The 24,251-nt window shown below is 38.9% G+C and overlaps 1 protein-coding gene and 1 long non-coding RNA gene across 3 annotated transcripts in view; one reads left to right on the forward strand and one right to left on the reverse strand.

Annotated features, from left to right (window-relative positions):
- The window catches only part of LOC122976466 (double-stranded RNA-specific editase 1-like), a 74,474-nt gene that overhangs the window by 27,793 nt on the left and 22,430 nt on the right, over positions 1–24,251 (reverse strand). For both annotated transcript variants that reach the window (XM_044344966.1, XM_044344967.1), the window contains one exon: positions 17,453–17,502. The gene's annotated coding sequence lies outside the window, so the exon portion shown is untranslated. The remainder of the gene's footprint in view (positions 1–17,452; positions 17,503–24,251) is intronic.
- Positions 364–2,709, forward strand: LOC122976467. Its single transcript, XR_006400941.1, has 3 exons — positions 364–491; positions 1,699–1,850; positions 2,595–2,709. It is a non-coding gene; the product is annotated as an uncharacterized LOC122976467 (long non-coding RNA).

Below are 24,251 nucleotides of genomic sequence, written 5' to 3' on the forward strand. Positions count from 1 at the left end.
AGATGAAATTTGTTGACAAGAGGAAAAATACAGAATATCACTTATTATAATGATTGTAATGATTTAAAAAGTGTTTCAAGTAACTTAAGGTGGTTTCCTCTTCACTGTCTCTCTGTATACAGTTTTAAAACAGCCCCGTAATTTAGCTGTGCTGCAGCAACTCTGCTGAACGAGAGCAAATAAATTCCTCACTGCTTCCCAAGGACACTTGCTGGCTCCAGCCATCTTTCTAACATTTTCACGGCGACTCTGTGAAATCTTTATGACGGCTTTAATTTGCTGCGTGGCCCCGGCGGTAGCTGCAGGGGCCCGGGCAAATGCTGTAGCAATTCCACACGCTAATGCGAGTCACTTAACCAACAGGGCTTCCATGCAGACCACCACACAGCCTCCCCCTCCCAGAGACATTTGTGCTGCTGACAGCAAACTATTCAAACTGCTGTAGTGCCCTCTCCACTGGGGGCCAAGGAGAAGTGCCAGCCTTCCTGAAGGTAAAGCAATTAAGTGGATTATATACTTCCATATACTACAGTGGAGACGGAGAGAGAGAATGCTTCAAGAGTGCATTGAAAATGAAGCCTCGGGGCGAACAACCACAGGAGGCACTTATGAAATAAGCTCATGTATTTAGCTCAAGGTCATTTGAGGTGTGGATGTAGCAGATCACTACACTCTTCAAAAGATACAATATGTAAATTTGAATATGTAGTTGTTAGTCCCACATTCTTCCCCTTCTGTTTGCTGAACCGTGCTCCTGACACCTGTCAGTCCTATCAAGCCGTCTTCTAGTCTGACGTTGAAGTGACCGCTACCCCCTGAACTCTGATCCTGATGCTTACTGTTCAATTTTTTAGCTGTAAACACATCAACTGAAATATATTCTCAAGAGCCGATGTGTTAGCAAACAGTTCTCTTTCCATCTGATGAATGAAAGTCCAATATTCACTCTGTTTTTTGCTCTCTAACAACTCCTGAGGGAAATATCTGGCTCTTTAGCTGCTAAATGCTCACAGCTAACTGTGTCTGTTTGCTGTTTGGTGCTGAGCATGTAGTGCACAGTGGGTTTTTAGAGCTTTTTCTTTGAAAACGACTGAAAACGACACCGTGAAAGCACTGAGAGTGAACCAAAACAGTAAAGTGGCAGCCGGACAGCTAAACAATGAGCGGAAACTCACTATGAAGCTCCGTAAAGACAAGAGGAGCTGCAAAGTGGTTGATAATTCTCTGTAGGTTCATCACTACGAGCCACGACCATCACATTACACACTGACACTTGACACATTGTTATTACAAAAAAATCGAGCTACAACAATTAGTCAATTAATCGATTAGTTGCCAACTATTTTGATAATTGATTAATCATTCTAGTTTTTCAAATAACAAGCCCTTTTGTCATGTTTTAGAGGATAAGGTATGTATAACTGTACAGCAAAAATGTTCACAAAATGTACTTTGTTGATGACCCATATTGGTATGAAGCAGCCTTTGATCTAAACCTACCCTTAATGATATGTAAACAGTTGTATGATTTCACTGCAGCTGTAATAAGTGAATGCCTATAGGTTGCGATGATACATTTTCCCTGTCAGCCTCAGGACTGTCTGCTGTCCATTTTGTGCAACTTTGCCAGTTTATTCTCCCTCTCTTCCCCACTGTTCCCCTGGCAAACACTCTCATTTTCATTTAACGCTATCGCAGGTAGCCTGGGCCTCCTGGGCCTGAAAATTGCTGCTGACTACATGCTTGTGAAAGCTCTGCTTGTGGTGGTCAACTGGGACATGGAGACACACATGCTGAAGAACCAGTGGAGTTGGAATGTTCTCCCATGGGAATACTATTTTCTTACAGTGGTAAATCTGCTCACTTTAATGTTTTCACCTTTTCGCTCTGTTGACAAGCTATGTGGATTATATTGTTTTCCCAGGTAGCTGAAGGGGTTATAGATGCATAAATTAAAAAGTTAGTATTTGGCATGTGTTGAATTATGGTTTAAGGAGCAGCTAGCTTATGTGTGAAAATCATTTCACAGTGGGTCAGGCCAACAGCACAAACATCCCGTCCTCATAGTGAGGCTGCAAGCCTGCATAAAATATAGTTAACTCTTGAATGTGATGGTGACTATCCTGCTAGCTAAAGAGATCAACATGTAAATAAGACAACTTTAGAGATGATGGAGGGTGTATTTCTTCCAAAATGTCCCATACTAGTGTTTTCTGATCTGCTACCTCTATAGTTAAGGCTTGGTTAAGTTAAAGCAACTGAAACCACTAAAAGATGAGTAATATAGTTAAAAGAAACCAGTTTTGACTGCGTGAAAAGTTGTGGTGCTTTAGTTAAAGAGTAACTTAAGTTTTGCCTCTCAACTTGCTGCAGTGATATAGAAGTGCACTCCAGGGTCTAACAGCACATCATCATTGTGCATGCCCATAAATGGCCGTCTATGCCGTAGCCTTAGTTGTTCCCAAGATTTTTGCTCACTCTCATATTTCGGATCGGATTCCAGCTCGAACATATACAGTATTTGAGAAGTTGACATTTTGAGTAAAGAATGAGAAAAAGAGGTGAAATCCTACTACTACTGTTTGTTTTCGTAGTGTCCTGAGCCGCCAAAAATTGGCTGAGATGCAGCTTCCGGAAGCTGTCCAATCAGAACAGAGTGGGTTCATCGGAAGGGGAGCCTTAAAGAGACAGGAGCTAAAACGGCCTGTTTCAGACAGAGGCTGAACTGAGGGGCTGCGTAAAGGGTCAGTGTGAGTTAAATAAGGAGTTTTTTGAACTGTAAATCATGCAAAGATATTCCAGTAGAGGTCCAGATTAAAAATATAGACCTGGAAATGTGCAGAATATGTCCCCTTTAAACTCACATTGTAAGGTCAGATACTGAAACTTTCCACGTGTCCTATTGTAAAGCAGTACAACTGAGCAAATATCAAATGCAACACACACATGCTTGATAGCACCAATTTCAACCCTGCTGTCTTGGTCTGCATTGTGCATCAGGGAAACACAATTTGAATACAGATCATATATTCAGACATTGAAATATTGTAAAATTCTATGCATTGCATTCATAGTGGAGACTACTCACGCAGGAAAAAAAAACACATTTGATGTTGACTCCATGTCAAAGTCGATGACAGGCTTCAGGGTGATTTTTGAAGCTTAAAGATTAATTTGCAGTCATTACTGTAAAAGGTCTCTGACTGGGTGAATACCTCTGAATTCAGTACTCACTACTCACTACCTCGGGGTTCCTTACCTTTCTAACTACATCCAGCTGTTTCTAACATTACTTCTTGCTCTACAAAATGAAGCTAATTTTGCCTTTACAGCCACTGAAAGTTGCTCTGCACAAGAGCATCAGTTACATATTTAAAATATGAACTCTGATGGCTTCACTGCCCGTGTCACAGCTGTCTAACAATATCTCCTCTGACAAGGTGGACTAAGGTGGTGGGCTTTGACTTTGCCGGTGCCGAGTGTATTGGCATTCAGTCATTTTGTAAATTTTTCAGAAGGTCTCAGAAGGTCGGCGTGAGAGATTTCAGGTTCCCCCTCGCACTCACTGACCCCCTTCCACCCCATTCTCTCTGCATCACTGGACTCGACACGCACAACAGATGGCTATCACTGTTCTCCTCACCCCAGTCAAGGCCAGGCCAGGTCCTGCGCTATCTCCCAGAGAGAGAGAGAGAGAGAGAGAGAAAGAGAGGAGGGGTGGAGGAATGGGAAGCTCGAGGCTGATGTTGAATTTCACACCCCACGGCGTCGGGATTAGCGAGAGCGGGGGGCTGATGGACAAGGCAGGTGGAGGGTGGAAGGTTGGTGCTGTCTACTAATGCCTAACAAGCAGAGTATGTGTGCATACTTCAGAGTGACTGTCCACTCCGCGCTGTGATAAACTCTTGACAGTTAATGAACACAGTGGTCATTTAGATTCAGGGTTTGGAGTGAGTCCATGGACCAAAGCTGTTGATCCAAAGATTCAAAAAATTCCACAAACCTTTTAGACCTTCATGTGACTGAAACTCAGCTGAATTCTTTCCCAAATCAGTAAATGGCAGCTGCTCGAGGGAGGCAGATTATCACTGCAGGCTGTACACACTGCTCAGTAAAATCCGTGACCGATACCACACAGGAATGATTTTTCCGCTCAAGACAGATGATTTAAATACAATAGTGATTAAAATATATCACATATTGGTGTAGAATCTGCCATTTTAGTTGGCAAGCGATGTTTGTCTTTGAGGAAAAGATGTAATTCTGCTGAATGCAGCTTTTTTTAAGCACATAAAGAGTCATTCACTGCTGTTATAAAAATACTCATCCACATATCAATAGATGAAGGTAGAACAAAAGTTCTGCTACAAAAGTTCTGCTACACAAATTTGTGTACATTTTTTGTATTTTCTCTAATCTTTGCTCTCTCTCTTTTTTGTGGGGGTAAAATATTGCATACTTTTAGCTCTTTGGGCCTTAAACAGTTATTTAAATGAAAGCAGGTAAGAAGTTTAGAGGTGAAATGTTTCTCTAGTGGAACTGCAGAGAATAAGTTTAACAACTATGCAGGTAGTGCTGGAAAGTATCCAAGTACACTTACTCAAGTACTTAAGTATAGTTTTGAGTAACAACTTTCATTTTCTGCTATTTTATGCTCCCACTCCTCTACACTTCAGAGTAGAGACTGTACAGTGAGAAGTTTCATCCAAAAATATGAAGAGATCATAAAATACAGTTATAGGTGAATTCAACAGTATATAAAGTAGTTAATGATAAGTTTCATAATAAGTTACTTCTGTACTTTCAATTAAATAACATTTGAACAAAAGTGATAAACTCCTGCACACTTTGACCGTAGCTACTATGTATTTATTTACAGCGTGAGTTCCTAAACCAGTGCTGTGCAGTACTGGAAACCAGTCATCTTATCATTTTATGCAGCAGTCATGTGAACAGTTAGTGGGAATCTTCAGAGAGTGTTTTAATTAATCACTTTCTGTTGACACGCATGATTTGACACCTGACAGGAGAACTTAACATGGACAAATATGGTTAATAAATGAAGGCAGATGAGATGATCTGATGGAGCAGATAACATGGATGTATTTTAAATTAAATCTTGCCTTAAATCTGCTTTTAAATTGAAAGTCAATATTAGTAAAACTGATCATCAGTGTGCCCTTCATGGTGTTGCCTCCTCTGTGCCTGCCTGATGGGGCATTCTGATGGACAGTGGGGGTGGAGAAGAGATGTGTGTATGTGTGTGTGTGTCAGAGCCCCAGGCAGAGCTCACAACCCTGAGTCTCCGGGTTTGAGGGGAGAGCCTGGGTTATCAGCAAAGCTTCAGGCCAAACCCCAGCTGGTGGGTGAGGGGGGGAAGTCGGAGTTGGGAGGAGGGTGAGGGGAGGTGGGGTGGGGGGTGGGAGTGAGGGGGGGGGGCTGCATCAACTCCTCCACATCACAGAGCGGCGGCTGTTTGCCAGACAGATATCTGCGGCTGCGGTTTTGGGCCGACAGACACATCCCTTAGCGGCAGCGTGCTGTACACGCCTCACAGAGCACATCGGCTTATACCTCGTCTGAAATTCACTTTTGCTCCCAGTAGATTAAACTCACACTTCAGTTCATCTCACAACACCCCGCTTAGCAGGGACACGGAAATGATGGGGTTCTTACTCATCCTGCATGCAAAGTATGTACAATGGCTCCATTTCTTTTAAACATTAATACTGTTTACCCCGCTTTCTATGAATAACAGTTCAGGCTAAATTGTATATTCCCGAGTGGTATAAAAAGATGAAAAATCACGGTGCACCTGCTGCTTTGGCTTTTTGTGGTGATAGCTGAAATTTGAATTAATGTGAGGATTAAGTGCACTTGAGTTTTGCAGCCAGTGAAAATATTAGCAGCCATTTGCAATCATGCACGGAGCCAATGAAGCAGGATGGAACAGAAAATGACTTGAGCAGAGCTGTAGTGCCGGTCCGTGCCTCAAGAGCCAGACACATGTTCAACCAGGCTCACTTAGAGGCTGAATACATGTATGTCTGACATTTACTAAGTGATGAAAGAAAATTATTTTATTTATTTGACCGAAGTCTAGTGCGGTTAGACGCTTGATATTAATGCTGTAAAAGTGTGCAGAAGAAGAACTGCTTTTTTTTTTTTTTTACTGTTTTTGAAAGAAAGGCGTAAATCCACTCTTTTCATGGATAAAAAAAAACATGGCTGCACTGGCGTCTATGGGCTGAAAGATTTAAGTCTGCTGAACCTCTGACCACACACACACACACACACACCATCAGGTTTATTAGACTGGGTGTGGTTACTCATTAAAACATCAGTGTACTCACATCATTCTGAATCGTGAAATCACTTGTAAATGACACTGCAGCAGTGGTGGAAAGTAACTAAGTAAGTACTTGTGCTTTACTTGAGTATTTCCATTTTATGCTACTTGACAGATATTTTGCACTTTTGACAGATATAATTACAAGTTAAGCTCAGAAGCAGTGCTTCTTAACCTTTTGCTTGTGACCCCTTACAAACAAGCAATGTCTTGTTAGAGCATCTTGTCATGTTTTAGATATCTACATTTCACCACTAAACTTCTCAGATGGCTTCATTTATTAACTGATCAAAGCCCAAAGAGGTGAAATGATCTAGTATTTCCCCCAAAAAACAAAGATTAAAGAAAAGACAAAAAAATGAATATACATTTTTTTGCTAGAACTTTGTTTTTTCTTCCCTGTCCCATTAATGTCTGTACGTTTACTTAAATAGGATTTTGAATGCAGGACTTTCATTTGTCGTAGAGTAGTTTTACATTGTGGTATTAGTACTTTTACTTCAGTAAACCATTTGAGTACTTATTCCACCACTGCACTGCAGACAGTCTGTAAGATTCTCAGAGTTTTTAGGGTCTGAACAGCTCAAAGGAAACTATGTTCATCAAAGCTCATGTATCAGACTTGAAGTCTGGTTCTTCAGGACAGGCCAGTGGTATACCCACCCACTACAGGCACTGATTCTGTGGGTGCACAGGAGCTTGGGCACCCATGAGGAAATCATTCTGCAGGGCAGCCGCAAAATATCAGAAGAATAATAATATTACCCAATGAAGATAAAGGATTGGATATTATGTCAGATTAACTTTAAGGTAAAGTAAGTAAGTTTATTTTTATTGCGTCTTTCTAGATCAGACATCACAAAGCGTTTCACAATCAAAGACTAAAGCACGAGACGAGAAGTAAAAGTATAAAGAGAGTCTAAACGAGGTTTTTAAAAGATTTACAGTCATCTTGGAACTTCTGACCACTCAGTGGTTTCATACAGTGATATAAAACTCCTTATTTTGCATAATTTTTTCAATCACAGTGGGGGATGCAGGTTAAACAAGCACACAATCACTTTAAATCAGTAACACATCTTGTCCATTAACAACCAGACCCTCTGAAAAAGAGATTTAGGTTTTTAGAGGGGACATATTCAGCTTTTTGTGATTTTCTGTTTTTTATATATTGTTATGATATTGGATATTAAACATGGCCAAAGTTTCAAAACTTGAAGTTAACATATGTAGAAATGTTCCCTGCAAGTCAAAATCCAGGGCTTCCACCTGCTCTAACACTTTGTTTGCAACGTTTTTTCAACCTTGCAGATGAGCTAACATTATCGTTGCACATACCCATAAACAGCCATCTGCCCCATAGCCTTGGTTGCTAAGGTTGTTGCTAAGGTTTTTGCATGTGTTGTTTACACTGTTCACTCTCATATTTCAGATCAGATCCCGGCTCGAACATGTACGGATGTATTTGAGAAGTTGACATTTTGAGTAAAGAATGAGAAAAAATAGTGTAATCCTGCTACTATAGTTTGTTTCATGGTTTGTTGATGCAGCCTGTAGAGCCGCCGAAAGTCTGCAAAGGGGCAGCTTCCTGAAGCTAACCAATCAGAACTTAAAGAGACAGGAGCTAAAACAACCTGTTTCAGACAAAGGCTGAACTGAGGGGCTGCATAAAGGGTCGGTAAGAGTTAAATATGAAGATTTTTGAACTGTAAATCATACAAAAGATATTCCACTAGAGCCCCACATTTAAAATATAGACCTGGTAATGTGCAGAATATGTCCCCTTTAATAAAACACCATATGGACACAGGTAGAAGCTGTAGAGACCTGAAGTGAGCAGTGACAGAAACACCAGTATCTGGATGAAATCTGCTGTATGGTTAATCACATTACTTTGAATCGGTATATTGGAGGCTATTTAAACAGAGTTCAGTAATGTGTGTATGTGGTGGGAGTGTGAGCGTGTCCCAACAGCAAAACGAACAAACTTTTATTTGCAATTGTTTTACTTGGTTGGTGACAGTCTGGCTGTTTTGGCTGATATTACAGTATATTACAGTGTATGGTAAAGTGACTGTTTAGCCTTAAAAGTATTAATATCTCCTGTTAGAAGACTTTTAAATGCTGACTGATATGCATTTTGCTGTTTCCATTGTTAATAAAGTACTAAGAAAGTTGTATTGAAATCTTTCATGTCAGTGAAAATAAAGGTTTTGCACTGACACTGAGGTATTCTACTTGTGTCATCCTGTCTCCTGCCTGTATCCGTTTAATACTTTGGTGACTCATTGTGTTCTTGACTGTGCTGAAGGGAGGTGCAGGACACAGCAGGGGTTCTGTCAGTACAGATTAAGTATTAGCAGTGATACTACTAGATGGAGTGGAAGTAGGGGTAACTTCTAAATTTTTTAGGAGGTAATTCTGTACATATTTTAAATAACAATGAGCTAAGACTGTTATTATTTGGTGTGTTTTCCTGAAGACACCATCTGCACTCAGTATAAAGCATGTGATAACTGGTTGGTGATGTCTGAATACTTTAAAGTATTGAAGCTAATCCGTTCTCTGGTTCTCAGTCAGTCTTCTGAGCTTTAATAAGAGTCCGACTTCAAACGAGCTATGACTTTCTATCAGCTTTTATTACAAACTGACTGAGTTTCAAATCAAACCTGTGATGCTCAAAGTCAGTTTCAAACCCAGCTAGCCTCAAATGTAATTTCTTTGTGCCTGTTATTTTGGGGGGTTTTATCAGCTCAGAATAATAAGGATCTATCGGGGTATCATGCGGTTCATCATCATCATATCATGTTGTTCTTCCGTCATGAACGATCAATCGAGCCATTTTATGATTTAAGGATAAAATTAACTTCAAACACAGGCCGTCTACTTTACTTTTTATCCGACAGTGTTTCCACTTCCCAAACCCTCAATCAAGGTCAAAATAATCAGTCTGTCTTGTATTGGACCAGTGGACAAAGTTGTCATTTTAAACACTAAGGAAGGGACAATGATGTTGTAAAGATGTTACATGCATATTAATCTTTACAGAGGGTGGAAAAATCACTCTGGAAAAAGAAAAGAAGCACAGTTACACCTCTTAAGGATGTTTAAAATACTCTTTAACTATAGGAAGATGAAGTTAACTTTGGCCGTGATATTTCAAGCAAAGCCAAGTTGTTTACTTCAAGGGCTCAGTCGAACCGGGATGTCAGAGGAGGCTGACGATGCTGCAATTCACACAGGAAAGTAAGTAGAGATTTCACCAGTTGATCTGCAAACATCAGGATCAAGACTGATTGACACAATATTTTGATCAGTATTGGCTCAATTCTTCCCCGTCCACCTCCAATCACTAAGGTGGCTAAACTGCACCTGAACTTGCAGCTGTTCAAATCTTGTCTAAGACATCACTATCACCACACATCCACACTGACAGACACATATAATACAGTAAACGCTATAGGGAAGGGGAGTTTTGATACAGGCTATATTTACTTAATTCAGATCTCTTCAGCTGTCAAACACGTACTTGCTTAAGGCTGTTGTATTACAGTATGAAACCACAAATATATTAGTATATATCAAATTGCTCAGATGCAAGTTAGAGCTAAAACAACTTAGGAGGAACATTCTTAGCCTACCATGTCTCCCAAAAATTATGTTATTTTGCTTTTTTTTTGCAAAACTAAAAACTTTTTATGGTTAAATTTAGGCACTGGCAACACTTTTTAAACCTTCCTTTTCGTCAGACTTTAATATTGGACACTGACTCACAGTATTCTCACGGAGAGGCACACCTACTATGACCAAGACGGTCTCTGAGGAAAGGCTGAGCTAAAAAAAAAAAAAGATTCATTGTCTAAACATCTCCGTCATTTGGGATCAGAAACAACATTTCTTTAAGAGGAGAGTGGTCTGATGTCAGATTTGCTCTCTTGCAGCAAATTATATAATCAAGACACCCAGAGTAATGACATAAGGAAATGACTGAATGATCAAAGGATAAGGATGATGTTATTCTGTATTTTTGTTATTGTCAACAAATCCCACGAAAAGATCTAAACCAACAATGTGTTAGTCTGTCTCTTAGTACTTTCTGACTTTCTAGCTTTCAGATCCAAGCCCACTGGTTCCTACTGAAGACATAAATCTTAAAAAAAAAAAAAACTCCTCACAAATATATAGTTTCATTTTCAAAAAAGAATGGGTAATTTACTAAAACAGCTGGTCGCTGTAGTTTTTAACAAACATTATACAAACAGGAGGAAATGTTTGTTGGGGACTATTTTCAGCAGTGGATGAATCCACATTTTGGTGCTCTAGTGAGTGTTTCTGGCAGCAGGACGGTGTGTGTGGAACTGAAAAAATAAACCACAGTGTGTGTGTGTTCATGATAATGAAGGAACATGTCACTCAGTGCAGCAGTGTGGCTCACTGACTTGTTTTTAATAGTTTTTGGACAACAATGGAGCTCTATGGCACAGAGGAATCAGATATATCAGGCTTAGATACACACACAATACTTGTTAGTAGATCAATTCACATGATTTGTTGGCAATAAGGAAAATATAGAATATCACCTGCCATGTACTTTAAAATTGCATCCTTTTTGTATTTTAACTAACAAAGTTTTGTTAAAACTTATGATTCATCACAAGTATATAGCATGATTTACACTTGAACTAAAATTATTTTGTGTTATTGCCATGATTAAGCATGTTCAAAAGTTTGGATAGCATTTTCTCAGTATTAATGGTTACAGGGCAAACATGAAAAACAAACCACTGAAAGAGCAAAGAAAAAAAGTAAAGAACCACTGAGATGAGAGATTAGATATTTCAGAGTTTATGTACAACTCAGTCATCACAACATTAAGTATCTGACAACAAGCAGCTCAAAAACAGACCAATCACTTTCAAACAGTCTCAGAGATTCACCTGACCGTCCCCAATGATGACAATAAAACCATACTATCCATGAAGCAAAACTAACACAACAGCGCTGTGTTTCACTCTGCCTCTAACACAGCATCAGACTCACAGACAGCAGCAGGTACGCATCATACCTTTGCGTTCAGAGCGTTTCTTTCTCCTCCTCTTGAACCTGCGGCGGATCAGGCAGTAGTAGGCTGCTGCCGTCTGAGAGCTGTCCAGCAGCAGAGCCATGGCTCAGGCTCAGAGACGCTGATCTGTCCCCCTCAGCTACCCTGCGGGGTCTGATGTGTCCTCACTCTCTGCCTAACGCCAAGTATAGACACAGACTGTGCCTATACAACTTTGGACAGAGATGGGAGGGAGGGGGGTGGGTGGGTGGAGGAGGGGCAGCCAGTCTACCATGAAGAAGGCAGGGAGCTGTTGGCACATTGACTCGGTGTGGTTAAATGGCTGTCAAATAAATGGGCTGGGATGTCTCCTCCTCCCTCCATCCCTCCTCTGTCAGCCTCTCCTCTCATCCCCCCCCCACATCCCCCACCCCACCACACACTCTAAAAACCACACTGTGATGAATGACACAAGTATTTAAAGTAGCTGTTAAAGTGCTAAGTACAAGGAAAAACAGCCGGTGCTGTACGGGAAACACTACTTGTCATAGTGGATAAAACAATATAAACACCATCAAACATCAATCTGTCTTTGTCACTGACCACAATCTGTCCACTGACTGGCGTCCAGATGTCTGGTTAGGTTCATTAACTTGCTTAGTATTTAATCAGATAATAGTACCTGATTTAAGCCAATTTTAGACTATTTTATTTGGGAAATTCAGTGTTTGAAAACTTCAGCTAATTTCATTGAGTGAGAAGGGGGTTAAAAACATTCTTTAAACTCCCTTCCAGACATATTTTAAGACATAAAAATACTTTTTCTTAAATAATAATTTCTGTCTGATATAGTTATTCCACGAAAACTTTCAATTAATTAACTGCTGGACACAAGATGTCTCCTACTTAACAAGTTCAAGTTTCCACATCACACTTGTTTAAGTTACAAACTGGAGCACTATTGGCTCCAAACTAGTAGTGATGTCACAAATCCTGCTTGTAGATACACGCCTTAAACTGAGATTTAAGGTGAGCACAGAGAAACTTTCCTCCTTCAGCAGATGAATGTGAAAAAAAACTCTGCACATTCATCATTCTGCACAGAGCAGAGCTCAAACATCCAATATGAAGGAACGAAAAGACAAACACATTTCTGAGTGGAGGAGGACCTCAGAGTAAAGTACTAATACCAAAACTTTACTTTGTTCAGCTATTTAAAAAAGTAAAGTTTTGGTATTAGTACAGAAACAATAGAAAGATGTCTGGCAACAAAACTATGAATGCTATGAAGCTTTACATTACTGTATGTAATACAATACACCTGTTACTTTATCATAATGATAATGATCACAAGTATTACAGTTGAGTAAATCTGCATTAAAAACTATGCTTGCTAAAGATAAACATCAGCCCAAATGCTTCATGAAAATGACCTACTGCACTTCCTGCATGAGTACATTATTAAGCTTGTTATTTCAGTGGACTTCTTGTATGCACCAATGAAATTACATATCCAGTGGAGAACCACTTCACTTGGTGGATACTAGTGCACTATTGGAAGATATGAGCCTTTTTTAAACAATACAATCGACAAAAAAGTCAAACATGAATCACCATCTGTCTCTGGTAGATGATTGGCTCTCATAGAACACTGCAAAATATAATCCTGTTATATATATATAAGTACATTATATACAAGTACATTTACACCCAATGTGTGGTAAAATTTCACATCATTTTACACACACTTCACATTTTTGAAGAATATTGTTGAGTGTCTATAAATGTACAGTTAATGGTATTTTTTTTTTAGATTTTCCTGCCATCAATTTACAATCAAATTCTATAATTGCTGAAACAGTCCATCTTTCTTTTAAAAATAAGGTCAACACTTGTTATTCTACAGCATGGCTGTGTTTTTGCTGTATTTTCCCAAAAAACATATAAACCCCAAGAGAAAAGAGAGAAAAGTAGATCTCAGTTGGATGTAGACAGGTCTTGCATGTCAACGCGTGACTAGCACCGATGGGGGAGTTATATAATCCATTTTGCTGTCCAGAGAACATTAGAGAACATTAGGCAACGTGATTGTTGGAACTGGCAGTTTGTATGGGTTAACAGTTAGCCTAGCTTGAACACCTCCGCGCTTGCCCCGCTTCCACGTCCTGTTGCGCCACTTTCGATGTTTCCTCACCAGCACAGCTCCAGGCGAGACTGTGGTCTCCTTTGGGTCCACTGGGTGTAGCAGACAAAGCACGCTCAGCTGATTTAGCTTCCAACCAGTATTTCTCATAGCAAAAGTCTTTGTTACAAATGTTCAAAAGAAACTGACAACCATAGACATATTTCCCTTGCAATCCACACGATGACATAGATGTAGACATAGACAAAGACAATGCAATATCTGAACTAGGAGAGACCACCGCAAATGTTGGTCGCATCGCCATCACACCAGTTCATGGAGAGAGAGAGAGAAAGAATGCCACCATCAAGGAGCCCTTCATTTCTCTGCTTGTCTTCACAAATAACTCTTCTGTTAGCTTCCTCAGTGCAGTTTCTCCTTTGGAATGTTGGTAACAGTGGCAAGTAGCAGTTAGCAGTTGACAGCTAGCTGTTTTGATTTTAAAAATATATCCAAAGATGATATCTCCTCTTCTGTTCTTGTTTATAAATGATGTTGCCTCTTCTTTAGAGTCTATAATAATATATATAGTATAGTATATATAGTCAATAATGTATAATAGTCCATATAATATATTTCTTTTGTATAATAAAATTACAATGAACCTAAGAGCTCGAACCAACTTCATTGTCTGCTCCCCTCTACTACTCATCATTATCTACCTTGTACTAACATATTGACATTTTTTTTTAATCTTTTTAATATCTTTTGAATGGTTTCTTGTTTGTTTTAATGTTTTATGCTGTAGTTCCATCCATTACCTAGAGCACTTTGAATTGCCTTATTGCTTATTTTAATTGCAATTGGATCAAAAGCAGATTGCTGATGAACAATGTGAGCACTGTAATTATTTATTGCTACAGACCTTTATTTGTTTCTAATAAAGGAGACACGTTATGGTCTGATTATCGTAATTAGGTCTGAAAGGGCCTTTACATGGATCATTTGGAGAAGTCGGGGCATTACAATGTAGGACAGTTTGAAAGCCAACACTGCCCCCATGTGAGCTCAATTGAAATCACAACACAGTTGAGTAGACACTTGCAGCACTTTGTCGTCATTACAAAAGGTATTATGATAATGAGTTTTATTGCTATAATTGCTGGAGAAATTAAGATTAAACTTTAAATGATCCCCTGGGGAAACAGAGTACACTTTGAAGAGAAGCACAGGTGTAACTAATGATATTAATAATGGCTGCTTTCAATTTAGGTGTTCCAGTTCCAGGGCTCTGGTCTTGGAGCTGGGAGCCAGGCTCACTGTTACACCTGTGTTTTTCCTGCTATGACAAGGCACAAAGGTCTGCCAAGAGAAAGGTTGTAAGATATAACCCTAACCCTAAACATAATGGTATAAGTATATAAGGATGCCTCTCCACTCATACATGCAGGTTTGAACAGCCTTTCCTCAATGTGTTCATTCATTCATTTATTCATTCATTCATTCATGTATTCACAACCTGAGCAGTGTCAGTTAGACCTACATGGTCACTATCACATTCTGCATTTTCTTCTTTACTATTGTAAACCACACTAATCATCTTAATAAGCTCCTTCTCAAGTGAATTTTGCTCAGTTGAGTTGGAAGAAATCCTGCCTAATGTTACTATTTGGTACAAAGAGCCCCTTAATACATTCCCTATTCATCAATTAATGTTTCAGAGAGGAATGGCAGACTGCAACAGTGTTTGCAGTTCTCTTATCATTTTTCACCTAAAGACTTGAAACCTGTTTTATTAAAAAAATCATTATATACTCCATTATGGATGTGGATGTAGACAGCACTGCAGACGGCAGATGCCTTGCAGTCCTGTACATACTGCATCGGATGACTGTGTAAACGTCTTTCATACACGTCAGACCCTCATGGTTAGGTGGATGTATAATTTTCCCTTTAAGAGGACAGTATGTCCTAGGCTGAAGGAGGCCTCATTAAAAAAGGAAATACATAAATCAAAACTAGGGGTGGATGATATAGCCTTAAAATAATATCATAATATTTCAACATATTTTTGTGATATCTAGGACAATATAATAACGTTGTCACTCACACATGACCCCCTAAATACAGACTGAGTCATTTCTCAACTCAATTTTTCCCCTTTATGGTGAAGAATCAGATTAACTACTGTGAGGTAAATGTTCAGTGTGGCAGATCAGTTATTGTCACCTGATCTGGGGTCATGTAGCACCTCTACTCTTTTTCTCTGAAGGTTTCTCTGAATTTTATCAAAGCTCTTCCACAGCAGAGCCAACTGCAACGTTATTTTGACTTTTAGCCATGCATTTTGCTGCTGTATGAAACCATGACGTATATACTGTACATCAACATGCAGACACGTTTTTATCACATTTAGATATATAAGGTAAGGCACAATTTAAATATGAGAAAGAATTATGGAAACTAGCAATGCTGGCCTTACACCAAATAACTTTTCAAACAATTTCACTGTCGCAAACAAATTTCCAATGTCAGAATAACATCATGAGAGTTTTGCTTAAGTTGTGGCGCTCCCATCATCCTGATTGTTTGGTGTATTGTGGTCATAAAACTCAGTCCAAGCTGTCTTAAGTATTTTTTTTCTCATCTTGACATTCCGATAAAATCAAACGTGTTTGATTTAAGTTTAATGATGTGATCATTGTCAACAACCAATAGGTGCACTCTCTCCAGCAAAGCGAGTAGATAGTAAACATAGTGGGGACTCCAGGGAGGCGCAATTATGTGAACAAGTCTCAGTTCTCTTGGACTGTGGAAAAGGAGGAAAACCGGTGGAGATGTGGAGTGAACAAGAATGCCTCTTTAATATGTCCTCCCATTTGTACCACGGTAGAGTGGAGAAGGAAAAAAGTGGACAGAAATTGCTACAGCCCTGGTTTTTCCGAACAAACCACTGCACACACAAGGGCAGCTGTGGCCAGAAGCTGCTTCTGTTTCTACTTCATTGTTCAACAGTTTTTCTTCTTGTAAAGTTCCACCAAGAGCAGGATGGGAGATAATCTCAAAAGAAATCTAGTTGTAGTCTTGCAAATAGTGACCCTACAAGATCCCCAGTCTTTGCATCTGTGACTAAAAACTCATGACTTATGACACATTTTGTTTTGATGTAAGAGGGTGTCAACTTAAGTCTTTTCAAAGTCTTCTAGTGTATGGTAGGCATTAGATAAAGCCAACTTCAACCTGAGCTCTAATCAACCAGAGTGAGAACACCTGTGTACTTGTACAGCTGACTGTGGCCACAGGGTGGTGCTACTGAGGCCTGTTTCTACAGTATTCTCCTGAAGTAAAATATATGGATTTTTATCAGCAAATTAATCAACTTTTATCTGTTCATTTTAACTCTCATTCAGCTCTGTTAAATCTAAATTGTCAAATTCCAATTGAACATTATTGCAAGTTTGGTATCAGCCAAAGCCATAGAGGCAATTTTCCAGCAATCCAGCTATTTCATATATTCAGTTTACAAGCCACGGTTCAGTTTGTACTTGTGAAAACAGTTGTATGTATAATGTATATTGTCTTCTGTGGAGCTTTGTCAAGCTTGAAAATAACCCTGATGATGTCATAGTGATGTCATCAGAGACTATATTTATAACAGAAAGCCTGTGTTATAAACAGGAGGTGTGGAGTTTGAAAAATATGCATTTATAAGGTAGGTCAGCAGGTCTAATGAACAGATGCTGTTGAGTTGCATGGGAAATGTAGGCTCCAGAGTTTCTGGAGTCGACCCATACTAAAGGATATCTCTCGGCCACTGCTGCTTTGATTTTGATCATTCTTTTTGTAATCTCTTGTGAGACTGCCAGCTTCACAGTAATGTAATACTAAACTGCTGGAGAGCCATTTTAATAAGGAAATAAGCAATAAGCAGTCAACCAACCTGGTTTATGTTGGCTTCAGGGTCTGGGAGGACTTTACCAATATTGTGCTCTGAAATAAAAAGAGACAAAAAAACTGTTAATTTGATGATGCAAATTGTATTCCGCAGACTACTATAATATTCAATATGTTGCACTGCAAACTGAGAGAAGACATAGTGATGTGAAAGGATGAGAGCAGCAGGTAAAAGGTTATATGGGATCGATATTAAGTATGATAATCTCTGATATAGTTATAATGCAGTCCGATTGATTACATATTCATTGATAATATTCAAATCCAAAGACATTGACTATCAGCACAAAATCAGCAGGCTCAACATTTAAATATCTCTATCTGCGTCAGTAAAACCTGAGATTACAGTGAGCAGCCTGTAGGTGGAGCTGCAGTACTTTCCATCCACACACGATGCGAGGCAGCAGATTGGAGTGATATTCCATCTTCCTACACTGTTCCCTCTCCTCCCACTCTTCTATGCATCTTAACATTCATCACAGCTGAAGGAGCTTATTAGGAAGAAGCGGCTTCCAATGTTTCAACATACAAGAGGAAGCTATGCAGTCAGTACATGATCTGACTGAGTGGATGTGGCCTGACAAGCAGATAGCACACACACACACACACACAGAAAAATAATATTAAAAGATTAGAATTACACGATACTCTGACTGCAACTTTGAAACCATCAGGGTGTCACAAAATTTCTTTTAATCAGTTCATTCAGTTTAATCAAGTCAAAGAAAAGACTTTAATGTCTATTTGGGAGAAATTCTGTATTTAAATACTGTGATTTTACACATATTTCAGTTGAATCTCATTACTGTAATGACTAATGAGAATGAACATCATAGAACTGGGACACTAGAGTCATTGTTTGAGTCAGGGTATCTTTTGATCTTTTGTTGTTCGGCCAAGGACAGCCCTAAACACAGTGCGGGACAATGACTTAAAGCTCAGAATACTCAGCTCCTACCCCTCTGCAAGGCAAAGAGAGGGGTCAGGTGATACCCGGTGGAAAAGGTGCAGGGTCTGATGTTGGGGACCTTGATAGCAAAAACTGGCAAAGGTTATGAGTACATCTCCCAGCTGGCTGAGAGTGCTTTTTAGTGAGCTGGAGGATATAAGGGTGGAGGATGTTTGTGATGCTCTGTGGCAACCAACACTGGTATGGAAGTCTAGAGTTGCCAGTGGTAAAATTAAGTAATTTATTTAAATTGAAATTTCATTCATGATTTAAAATGTCAATATTCATTTTACAGTTCATGTTTAAAATGCATCACTACTGCCAAAATTCAAATTTAAATGATAACTCCATTAATAAATCATTTCCAAAGCATAACATTGGCAATGAATGCGAAATGTACTTTTCATTTACATTTTCAAATTGGCGGTGTGCAACCTGAATTTGAAAATCAAATTGCAAACGTAACTTCGGCAGTTTCCTAATGGCAGGACTGTCCCAGGCCACTTGTGTGCAATCTGTTAAAATCAACCATCAAAACCACTGAGTGGGATATAACATCTACTGGCCATAACTAAAACCACCAAACTGCGGGAATACGTTGCTTTTTCACTGCAGTAAGAAAAAATCCATACCATCACAGCCCTACTATTAAGACTTACTTTTCTGGATGTTGTTTTTCCTTTTTTTTGTTGTTGTTCTGTTTGTTTTTTGTTTTTTTCTGACCTGCTCATGCAATATTCAGCTTATTTGTGTCTGGATGAATAATAAAGATTATGGCAGTGTTGCATGCTCTGGAGTACACTGAAAATGAATTTCCACCATCTTTTTAATTTGTCAATTAGTATTTAATTTGTGGCAGAAAAAAGTGAAAGGAAAATCATACATTGTGAGAATGTAAATACTATTTAAATTTGATAAAATGATTTCATTTAAATATTGGCAGCCCCTTTCCTCTATATAACTGGACCTACTAAACAATAGATGGATGGATGTATTAAGACCATCCAGTAAGAATCATGTCAGTGCCACTGGGCTGGTTACTCATCCAAAAATTAAGCAGAAAACAGCAAGCAAAGTTACCTAAATTTACCTTTAATACGTAAAGGCTGTGTTCATTAGAGGTGAATGTAGATACTTAAATTAAAGACATTTTAAAGTATTTTTTAAGTATTTAAATCTACCTTTTACTGTAGCCCTAAAACTAACAAGCCCTACATTTGGGCTTTTATTTCCACCCGGGTTAGAACCTACAGACAATAAACAATAAACCCATTGAAACACAATGAATGGACCACTTTTCCACCCCTGATACACTCCTACATCCCTAAAATTACAGAAAGAATGTGCGCTGCTTAGTTTGGACTGCGGAACAGACTTGCACTAGACCTGAAACAATACACACAGTCACCATCTGGAGAACTACTGTCCTCCTCTCCAACACTAATACAAGCTTCAGCAAATGAGTTCAACAGCACTGTAATCAGATTTACCCAAATCAAAGAAAACTATCCCAGCCAGGGTTGTGATTAAGTCAAGCCTCAGATTTTAATCAAAGAAAATGTCAAGAGGGAGCAAATTTGGACTGTTTGGACAAGGACACACAAAAAAAACAAAAAAAAAACAGCAGTGGGGGCCAAAGCCGTGGTGAATGACAGAGTAAACACAGGCTTCAGCAGCGGTGACTCGTTTTCCTGTCAATTGCACAACACCAGCGCAATTACATTCACATCATTTGCTGTTCCTTTTCTCAGTTTAAAATAATTGTGTTTACTGCTTTTGGTCACTTTCAACAGCTACAAATCTAAGAGTTGATTCATTACTTTTTTGTAGTGTTTGTTTGAATGTACAGTACAAAGACCCCTAAACTGAGGAGTCTGGATCAGATGCATCAGAGGAAGACAAAGCTGAGCCAAAGATACATTTCCAGTCAAGTATCTGAATTCAACATGTCCTCAATGTCAATCACAAAGCACTTCAAATGCTGTAAAGAGGAGACAAACTGTGTCTCTTCCTGACAGTGTCTCACACACACACACACACACACAAAAAACCCCTCAGATGATGGGGGTGTTATTTAGTTTACTGAGTGGCAGCTTCATGGACAAGGTCAGAGTGACAGTGAAAGTGAAGATGTGATTATATCATAACCACCCCCTAAACCATATATCAAATATATTGTAATAATATTTTAATATTCATCATGGCAAAGGTCATAAAACAAAAAGTGTTATTTTGTTTTTCTGAATATTAATTTTTAATTAACTGGTAATAAAATATTCAAAACACGATCAGCTTCCAGGTGCGCAGCTCTACTGCTCCTGACCCTGTGCTCACTATTGTATGTTTTTATACTTTTCCGTACTGTACGTGTTTTTGTTGACTGTTTTAACAAACCTAAGTGGTTGCATTTACTGCCGCTAGGAACTTTTATGCATTCTGCATTTTTTTATAATGATATTGACTGTGTGTGTCTTCATTGTTTTCATTGTTATTGTTTTTTTATTGTGTTGTTTTTAAATGGTGATGCAAAGAAAAGATTCCTGCCGTCATGGGATAATAAAGTTCTATTCTATTTAGAAGATATTATCTCCAAGAATTGTTTGGTTGATTCAGGCATACTTTCCGACTTTGCACAAGTGAATGACCCACAGTGCAGTTACAGTGTGTGACATTAAAACAGCAATGAGAGTGGAATTTCCTGCAGGCGCAAACTGTACTCATAAAAGATGAATAATAAAAACTTGATTTCAGCACCAGGAGCTGTCCACAGTTCTGTTAAACAGGACACAACATCGCATCAGTACTCAACTCTCTCAAAATGAAAAAAGTTGATTGATAAATGATACATTAGCATTCTTTCACATTGGCGTTTACATCACTTTCATACATTTCTGTCAGTAGTCATTTTTTTAAATAACCAACAATAAACCTAAACCTTAAATGTTTTAATGTCATTGTTGTTAATAGTAACTTAACAATAAGAAAAACACACTTCTGAATTTTGAGTTAAACATTCACTGAACTGAATGGGAAAAAATGAGTTGAGCTAACACTGGCCTTTAGAACAGCTTCAGCAAGAAACGCAGTAAAAGTTGAAAATGTATTATTTGGGAACAGGCCTGCCATGCAGAAGTGCAAAATACATGTTTAAATTTGATTAAACAGAAAAGTGGATTTCACGAAAATGTACGCTCTGTGCATCAATATTACTAATCGACCTGAAATACAACACCATATTTTAATATGCTGTAAGCATTGATCCACAGGGATCACTAAAAGGCCAGTGTTGATCTACCTCACTGTCACAGTGTTTGGCTTTCACTTTCACTTTTCTTTGACTCTGCTGCAACACATCATGAGTTCACAGAGAAAGGCAACTTCTGGTAATAACTGTATGTAGAAATCCAACATTCCTGTGGTTCAAGTGTCTGTGAAGTAAACTGTCCTCTATCTTTGGAGGTTGCTTGGCAAAGAAGTAACAAGGCATTTGTCTAACTGAAACCGTTGTTTACTGAAGCAGTCCATCAGATGGCCTTTGGCGTCATGAGGAGAAATTCCCACGATGCTTCTTAGATGCAGCCAATGGGTGAATGATCAGTCAGTAAATGACCATTTTAGTGTTCTCATGTGAGAGGAATGGATTCTGAAAGTGAACTTAGAACATCATGGGGCACCAAGCTATCATAAACCATAATCAAATTATTTTATGGTTTACCACTTTATAACATACATGACCTCATTTTGTTATAGCAACCAATAACGCCCCAAAATCCCAACTAAGAATTTCTGTAAACCTAGGCAGCAATGATGTTATCTTTCATTGCAAAAATCACCAGTTAAACAGTAGAAATACATGTTCACATTACAAAGAAATGGAGACTGCATTAGCATGTGTTTGATTGGCCAATGCAGTGCCTTGCTGGACAACACTGCATTTTATTCCAGGCGCCAACTGCACCCTCTGCAGTGCTGTTGTCTGTCTGAACATGACCTCATTGACAAAATAGGTCTTTTCTTTTTTGTCCTAAAAAACAACCTATTTTTTTCTGCTGATTCGGCTGAGACAAAAAGCGTTTCTGATATATCCCCAAAGACCCTTTTCTTCATTCAAATAACACAGACCTGCCAACCCTGGACAAATTTTTTTGAGTACCACTTTGGCGACCTAGATGCGAACCACTGCTGTTCACATGATGAGTTATTGTGCATAATCTCCACAGATACGCATTACAGTATATTGTTTGCATACATGAGGCATACATGCATGTTATGCAGACAAAAAAAAAGTGAGGGATGCAGTGATATGAAAATTCTTGATACCATTAACAGATTGTTTACAAAAATATCTGCAGATGTCAGTGCTGTTAGTTGGTCATTTATGCCTGTTTGTCCATTTGTTTTTCACTTGCCTAAACAAAGCTTACCAAGGAAGACAATTTCACTGAGGCTACACACTAACCTACCACTACTGCTGCATTTATATAGTTTCTATTGTTTACAACTCCACAATAATCTGGAAATAAATAATAATGATTTTCAGCTAATTTGAAAAGATGACAATGTAGCTATAAAACCCAAACTAGCTTAAACAGGCTATTTTGTGGCTAGCCTGAAATAAATATTTAAGAGCTGGTTAATACAATTGTTCTCATTATAGGAAGGCTATTACTTAATGGTATGATGACCTAATTACAATACAGGCTGAATATGAACATGGCTGTTAAAACTTAATTTGCAGTGGGGGTGTTTCCTGTCCTTGAAATTTTCCTAGAGTAGGCTAATTTATGGACTACAGTGCCAACACACACACACATACACACACACCTAGCAGGCCAGAGGCTCATTCTGCCTTTTAAACACACACACACACACACACACCACTCTCTCCCCTCAGCTCTCTCCTTCAGTATCTCATAGTGAGTTTTCCTTTCTTGCTCTCCTCACTTCAAAGTGTCCTCAGTGAAAAGCTAGCCAGGTTACTTCTCCTGTGCAACGTTAACGTTAGCTAGCACTATTGAATCACATGCATTCGTGGTTAGAACGCCTTTTTTGTCAGTCGAATGTATATCAAACCTGTGAGTGCTACAGTGTAATTTGATGTCAAAATGCAAATGCATACAGGTTGGCAGGTCTGCGGATGTGTTTGAGAAGTTTCGAGTAAATAACAAGGAAAAAGTAGTGAAATCCTGCTACTATAGTTTGTTTCATGGTTTGGTGACATAGCCTCTGGAGCTGGCTGAAGTCTGCCGAGGGACAGCTTCCTGAAGCTAGCCAATCAGAACAGAGTGGACTCATCGGGAGGCGGGCTTAAAAGAGACGGGAGACAAAACGGCCTGTGCCAGAAAGAGGCTGAACTGAGGGACTGCATAAAGTGTCAGTATAAGATAAATAAGGAGTTTTTTGAACTGTAAATCATGCAAAGATATTCCAGTAGAGCCCCAGATTAAACATTTAGACTTGTAGATGTGCAGAATATGTCCCCTTTAAGGTTAGAGATGGATTATAATTATGGTTAAAAAAAAACAACAAAAAAACACTGATAGATAGGAGATTGGAAGTGACCTGCCAGAGTCACACACATCGGTTTTGCAGACACAATGTCACACTATTTCATCATTTGTTTCTCAGAGACAACAGTCATTATTCACATGAGCACATGTGGGCGCTGGTCGGGACAGAGTAAACATACGGTGGGTTGTTTTAGGCATGTGAACTAACAATCAGTGCTGTCGTTTTTCTGTTGAGGATACTCATTAAAATTTGGAAAATATCAACAGTTAACAGGGAGGAAATTTGGGATTTATTAGCAATCCTGTCAAGCATACATTAGGTCTTT

This window comes from Thunnus albacares, chromosome 24 (genome assembly GCF_914725855.1).
Source record: "Thunnus albacares chromosome 24, fThuAlb1.1, whole genome shotgun sequence".
NCBI classification, from domain to species: Eukaryota; Metazoa; Chordata; class Actinopteri; order Scombriformes; family Scombridae; genus Thunnus; species Thunnus albacares.